The sequence below is a fragment of the Eulemur rufifrons genome, chromosome 25 (assembly GCF_041146395.1).
Source record: "Eulemur rufifrons isolate Redbay chromosome 25, OSU_ERuf_1, whole genome shotgun sequence".
Classification (NCBI taxonomy): Eukaryota; Metazoa; Chordata; class Mammalia; order Primates; family Lemuridae; genus Eulemur; species Eulemur rufifrons.
The window spans coordinates 20534322-20542129 of NC_091007.1; positions in this window are offsets into that span (position 1 = coordinate 20534322).

Genomic DNA, 7808 nt, shown 5'->3' on the forward strand with positions numbered 1-7808 from the left:
GGGTGGGTGGGTCTGTGTGTGACTGTGCATGGGTGTTGGTGTGGGTCTGTGTGTGACTGTGCATAGGTGTTTGCGTGGGTCTGTGTGTGGCTGTGCATGGGTGTTTGCGTGGGTCTGTGTGTGGCTGTGCATGGGTGTTTGGGTGGGTCTGTGTGTGGCTGTGCATGGGTGTTTGGGTGGGTCTGTGTGTGACTGTGCATGGGTGTTTGGGTGGGTCTGTGTGTGGCTGTGCATGGGTGTTTGGGTGGGTCTGTGTGTGGCTGTGCATGGGTGTTTGGGTGGGTCTGTGTGTGACTGTGCATGGGTGTTTGCGTGGGTCTGTGTGTGACTGTGCATGGGTGTTTGGGTGGGTCTGTGTGTGACTGTGCATGGGTGTTTGGGTGGGTCTGTGTGTGGCTGTGCATGGGTGTTTGGGTGGGTCTGTGTGTGGCTGTGCATGGGTGTTTGGGTGGGTCTGTGTGTGACTGTGCATGGGTGTTTGGGTGGGTCTGTGTGTGACTGTGCATGGGTGTTTGGGTGGGTCTGTGTGTGGCTGTGCATGGGTGTTTGGGTGGGTCTGTGTGTGGCTGTGCATGGGTGTTTGTGTGGGTCTGTGTGTGGCTGTGCATGGGTGTTTGGGTGGGTCTGTGTGTGACTGTGCATGGGTGTTTGTGTGGGTCAGTGTGTGACTGTGCATGGGTGTTTGTGTGGGTCAGTGTGTGACTGTGCATGGGTGTTTGGGTGGGTCTGTGTGTGACTGTGCATGGGTGTTTGTGTGGGTCTGTGTGTGGCTGTGCATGGGTGTTTGTGTGGGTCTGTGTGTGGCTGTGCATGGGTGTTTGTGTGGGTCTGTGTGTGACTGTGCATGGGTGTTGGTGTGGGTCTGTATGTGACCGTATACAAATATATTTGTGTTTTGTGTATGTCTGTGTGTGTGGACAGTAGCACAGGGTTGATGGCTGGCCCAAACTCAAGTGGCAGGAAATCAGAGGGAGGTGTAGCCAGCGCACCTGTGCCTTCCGCGCGACACACCAGGCGGACCCCATGGACTCGCCTCGGACTCCGCCTGGGCGCCGCCCTGCCGTGCGTTTAGGAGCTTGGAGCCCGGAGGCAGCCTGGGCGGGGCGGGGGAGGGGGGGTGGGGCGAGGGCGGGGGGCGGGGCGGGGCGGGGCGAGGCCAGGGCGAAGCGAGCCCGGCGGTGGGCGGAGCGAGGCCGGGCGGAGGCGGGGCGGGCCCGGCGGTGGGCGGGGCGATGCGGGGCGGGGCGGGGCGAGGCCGGGCGGGGGCGGGGCTAGGCCGGGCGGGGGCGGGGCGGGGCGGGCCCGGCGTGGGGCGGGGCGGGCGGCGGCACTCCGGGCATGCTCGGCCGCGGCGGCTGCAGGCCGGGCGCGTCGCGCTGGTCCCCGGCCGGCCGGAGCGGCGGCGGCGGCGCGGGCAGCACGAGGGAGCCACTCGGTGAGTCCCGGCGTGTCGCGCTCCTGACTCCCACCGTCCATCGGGCCCGCTCCCACGGCGCTTCGCGGGGCTCAGCCGCCGCCTCTGGCGTTCGTCCCCAACTTCCCCGGCCGGGACGGGGCTCCGGTCGGAGACCTCCCGGCGTCAGAGGGTGTCCGCCTCCCGCCCGGGCCCCCGCGTCGTGCCAGCCCCGCAGCCGGCCGCGGCGGGCGGGGGGCGCGCCTGCGGGGCCGGGCGGGGCGTCCCCGCCTCCCAGGTGCCCGGAGCGCGGGGCTCCCGGGGCGGGCTCCGCGGGCCGCGGCTGGCGTTGGCACTCGGCGCGGGGAGGGCTCGGAGGGCGGGGGTCGTCCGTTCCCCTCTCCGCGTCGCGCGCCACGGCCCGGGTCCGGCCGACCCCTCCCTCGCCCGCGCGCTCGACCTCGGGGACCGCTGCACCCAGGAGCGGACAGCCGCCGCTCGGGTCGCCGCGGTCCCGGTTTCCACGGCGGCCCCGGCGGTCGGGACCTGGCTGGCACGCGCTCGGGTGTCCGCCCGGCCTCGCACGCCGCCCGCGCGGCCAGGCTGGGATTAGGGCGCTAATCGCGGTAGGGGGCGGGAGCCCGCGGGTGCCGTAAATCCCGCTAATCAGCTCGTCTGGGGATCTGGAGCCCGCGGGGTCTCCGCGGCGCCCCCGGTCGCAGTCCCTGCGCCCCAGTGCCAGGGTTTGCCCGGCGCCCTGGCCGGGGCGGGCGCAGCACCGGCAGCGGAAAGCGCCCTCCCGCTCCGCACTGGTGGAGCCGAGCGCCTGGGATCCTCCGGGTTTGAAAAGAAGCGGTGATTTCGCTACTGAAGGAAAAAATAAAAATGGGAACTTGAGGCCGACACAGCCTGGGCATGCCCTGGTGTTGGTCATCCGCGCTCTCCAGGAGCAAGGAGGACTTCACGGGATTCGTTTCGGCATATCACCCCTCCCCCAAAACACGCACCCCTCCCGCACCCCTACTGCCCCGCTGCTCGGCCCACGTCCCTCCCAAGTCTGGCTGCCTGGCCTGTCTTGGAGAGAGGGGTGGGGCGGTGCGGACCACACAACTCCCGGGGTTTCCTGGCGGTGACAGTTTAATGTGATGTTTCTCCCACAGCGTCATGTTTTCCTACTCTGGCTTTTTGTCTTTTCAGATTTTCGAAAAATACACATCCCGGGGATTGGGGGTGAGGGTCAGAAGATGGGCGGATTCTTGGGAGGGGCGTGGGAGGTGGCACTCGGGCAGCCAGAAGCCCGTGACACAAAAGGCAGACCGGGCAGTGTACGCTGAGCGCTCACACTCTGTGCAGGTAAAACTTGAGCGGTGTGGGTGGTTTTAGAATTTTCAAATGACTGCATTGAGACCATGCAGGGAGGCAAGAATGCATACAGGATTTTTTTTTTTTTTTTTTTGAAATCATATAGATACTTACTCAATTTCATGGGACTTGTGGTGGTTTTCATGTGAAATTGGGAGTTTGGTAAGTTCTTTTGGTTTTCCATAACTTTCTTAATTATTTCCATAATGTGATTGTTTACCTTAATATTAGGTGTCTAATTCTTAGTCACCAGTGGAACAAGCTTCCTGAAGGTCTCTAAGTGTCACCGTGGGCAGGCAGCAAGTAGCAAACTGTTTTACTCTGGCCCGAGTGGGCGAGCAAGTATTTGGCAAACAGAGGCCTTTAATCTGCAGGGCTCTCCTGCAAAACTGTCCCCTTTGCTGCAGAGACTGGAAGGTCAGGCCCTTGGCAGGCCCCAGAGATTTAGGGGGATTGGGTTGGTGGAGGAAGCGTGTTTCAGGAAAAAAGAAGTTTGTCTTTCCACCCCCTAGGACAGAACTTAATAGCTGAGTGTCCAGATGCTCTGGAGAGTTTGACAAGCTCATCGGAGTTATCTGTAATCATATCTCATGTGAGTGGTCACAGATTCCAGAAGTCTATGATGTATTATTTAGTAGCTATAAAATGTAACTGGGGATCGACGTACACAGGTAAAATAAATAAGGACCAATTTTTCAGTTAAGAAAAAAAAAGGAAATTTGAAAAGATTTTTGAAGTCTAATTTTTTAAATGCAATTTAGAAAAAAATCCTAGAAATACTAACGGTAGAGAAAGCCCAGGAGTCTGCTCCTCCCTCACCCTGATTTCTCATTGTCCTTACTGGGAGAGCCCTCTAGTTTAGGAGGACAGTAAATACCCGTCATCCATCCTTAGGGTCGAGAGTTTCTTTTTTAATGAGCTTGGCAAAACTCCACGCTAATTAATCTAGAGAGAGAGTTTAGAACACAGAATGGTGGAGTGAAACAATTGTTCTATTGTGGTTTTTTATTTTGATAAGCAAAGATTATATCCCTGAAATCCTCTGGGCCTATTGCTGAGCCCATTACTGCAGTTTATCTGGGTTTTCAACAGATGTTGTTTTCACCTTTTGGATCAGAAGGGTTATCTCCCTTGTTAAAACCTTGCTCTTGTGCTGTGTTTGAAGAGCCTGCTGACTGAAGGAATGCGAGGTCCAGTGACTTGCTAAGGCCAGCAGCCCAGGGAGCAGAAGCCAGTCTTCCAGCACTTTGATATATCCTTCAAACCCTAAATGGCGATTAGGAAAATATAGGAACCCCTCTGCCAGATACTAAAACTTCAGTTATCTTGATTTGAATTGGGAGTGTCTTGTTTAAAATTTGGATTGTTACCTTTACTTTCTATAGCTAAATGTATTTTCCCACAACTTTCTTTGGATAGGATTGGGAACAGCCTGTGCAAACTGGCAAGTGTACTGTCAGACCACTAACTATCCTTATGGCTTGCCGCTTGTTGGTTATCTCTTTATAGTTCACTTAGAAAGCTTGTTTCTTCTATATGTAAATGAAACAATTTAGATACTGTTTTAAAGATGAAAAGACAAAAAAAAAAAAAAGAAAAGAAAAAGAAAGAAAGCAACGGTATGTATAGGACAAATAGTTGGAGAAACAGAAACCAAACTCTTTCTTCTGGTTATCTTTTGGCACAGTGGGGTTACTGGAAACTTTTCATTTTCACTTAAGCACTGAATTTTGCAATGTTTACTCTTGAGAGAACTTCATGTGACTCTTGTGAAATATTAAAATGTAAAGATTATGTGAAATAATTTAAATTTGAATGTTTTATAAAGCCTTGGATCTTTTATTCTAAAGATATTTAAAAACAAAAGCAAAACTGGTATGTTATAACCTTAATAGAATATTTTAGGAATCTTTACATGTAAATTGATAATGGAATAACATTCTTACCTAGGACAATTATAAGTTTTACAGTTATTTTTGCGTATAGCCAAAAATTCCAGAATATTAACAAAAACCAACTCATCCAATTTCAGGCCTTCCTTAGTGACTTCTGATCTTTCAGAAATGTGAGTGAGGTACTTAGGGTTTCATAATGGGACGAAGTAGCGAAAGTGATGATTGTGTGACACAGAATTTAGAGGTAAAGGAGACAGGAGGAAGAGTATGCATGTGTGTGTGTTCACACTAGCTGTGGGAAGAAAGACAAGAAAAGGATTTAAAAGACATAATAATTATGAAAAAAATTAAATGCATTATACTGGGCACTTTTTTCCTTCTCTTTGTCTCTCTCTTTCCATCAATGCCTTAACACCAACCCAGCCCCTCGAGATTAATGTTCCAAGATCCTTTTGATCTTAGACTCAGGCTTTCCATCTCTTTTTTTTTTTTTTTTGTCACCTTAAGAAAACCTAAGGTTGTCCTCCTAAAGTGATTACTTAACAGCTTAAATATGCTTTTTATGTCTTAGGAGGTTTTAACAACTTGAGGGCGCTGGCAGAGTTGGCCATCACACTCTGTGGTATGGTAGCAACAGGCTGTGAGAACTTGCTGTCCCAGGACTTCAACTGGAACTGTTGACTTATTTAATCATTAAGGCTGGAAGGGGAAACGGCAGTCCTATTGTTCATAATGAAATACACAATTCTACCATTAAAAAAAAAAGCTGTAGAAAGCATTACAAGTCCGCTATCATTAGCAACACGCTCAGTTCTGGTTTGCTTTCTGTCTTGGCTGTTTCCCTCTCATTTAAAGAAAGCACTTTGTTGTATATTATTCGTAACATTAGACATGAAAGTTGTCAGTTGAAGAAATATTTACACTGAACTGCCAACAATTTGAGGGACCAATTACATCCTAAGTGTGGAATGTCAGTGAATACAACTGAGAAGTTTGAGGGTTTTTAGAGGAGTGGCAATGTCTGGTGAAGACCTTGAGAATGCTAGTTGTTATCTAGTATCCGGTTTCTTCAGCAGAACATGCGATTACACGTACCACACACTACAGCTTTGTGTAATTTAGTATTCATTTGTTCTTTTCTTCAATGCTTCTTTTATTGTCACTAAGTCTTGCAAGTATGTAATATATTTTCAAAGATACATTTTCCTAGTCCTATCTAAGCAACTCTGTTTTTGAAAGTTTTTTTTCTGATGACAAAAAACGTTGCACTATATAACCTAATTAAGTTATAATTTAATATATTGCTATATTAAGTTATGAATGATGATGGCTGATGATGAAATATTGGTATATTAACATAACTTAATATAATAATGTATATATTATACATGTTAAGTTATATATACTTAATATCAAATATAGTTAAGTATTAATATATGAAATTGCCTATCTTTGACCATATTGTACCTGCAAAATAACTTTATATGGTTGGACCTAATGCATTTCATGATAGAACATCATAAAATACAGTAAAGTATAAGTAAGGAAATTTTTTTAAAAACCCAGAGGCCAGGACCATTCTTGATGTTTCAAAATGTTTCCACGTTTCTGTGTTTCCCCCCCTCCATGTGCATATGCGTAGAAATGAAACCGGTGTTGCACTGAAGCGAGGGTTCTGTGTCCTGTCTTTATTGTTTAACACGGTATCGTGAGCATTTCCCCGTGCCATTGTATACCTGAAACATAATTTTATACATGGGTATACATATTACAGTCCACCATGTGGATGACCAGAAATTTTTAAATCATCCCTTAAATGGACATTTAGTCTAACCTTTTATGATCATAATTAAAAATCAGAAAAATATCCTTATATAAAACTTTGTGTGTGTCTGATTATTTCATTAGGATGGATCCTAAGAAGAGAGATTATAAATCCGTAGAGTTTCATACGTTTAAACATTCTATTGCATATTAATCACTTTTAAGAAAGGAAGTATCTATCTATACACAGCCCCCCCCATTCATATACCCACAGATAGGAAGGTCCTTATCGCTCATTACACTCTCACCAGCAACAAACATTGCTTGAAAAAACTTTAATAATCTGATAAATGAATAGTGGCATTTTGGGTTAATTTGCATTTCTCTGATTACAAATGAGGATGACCTTTTTTCCCCCATATTTTTAATTGAGTATTTATCTGTTTCTTTTATTTTCAGTTTGTGTTCCAGGCAAACTTTAAAAAGGAAAAAGGTTCTGGTTGATTTAATGAGTTTATTAATATTTCATTTCCTTTCACTGTCTTGGGAAGCCTTATAACTCTAAATAAGAGACTAAGAAATACTTTTATTTTTATAAATGGAAAGGGAGGAGAAAATGGTGCCTGTGAAACGCCATTCATTTGCTAGTCTCCACCCCTAGGGATGAGAATATCCAGAATTGAAATAATACCACCTAAACCTATACCTAATACCCAATACCACCTGACCTGTAACATCCACAAAGAGGGTGTCACCAGGGTCTCATTTGTCTTCAGCGCAGAGCCCAGTATTGCCGGGCACGTCCAGTGTGGAACAAGTGCCTTGTTGAGCTTAAGTTGGAGTAAGTGTGCAACACCTGGGCTCTGGGAGGGAGCGTTGCTAGATGTTTCCCTCCAGGCTTCATTCCTCTCTGCTCCTTCCCCTTCCCAGTGTGTGGCCATTTATCTCTGCTCGCTTGGGTGGCCTCTGTATGGGTGCCAATGAGGCCAAGGTCAGAGGTTCTATCTTCATATGACCTATTTAGCTTTGTTCTGTGTCATGGCTACAAGCTATACTCTTTTTCCCGTGGCCAGATGACTCAGATGCATGCTGCCCATCCCAGGGAAGAACAGGCTGTAGAGACGAGGCCAATTTCTAGAGCTAGAAGGACCCTAATGAAGTTCAGCCTTCTCATTTTACTCTAGCAGAAGCAGCTCCAGACCCAGAGGGTTCCTCCTCTTCTCCTGTGCGGCGTCCCAGGCTCCATTCAACATGCAGATACGTACAAGCAACGTGGAGAAACAGACGCTCATCCCAACAGTGAGGGGGAGCTCCGTGCTCTGATGCCGATGGATTGTTCACAGCGTTCTAATTTCATAATCCCTGCTACTTGACTATAAATGATACAGCCAGGA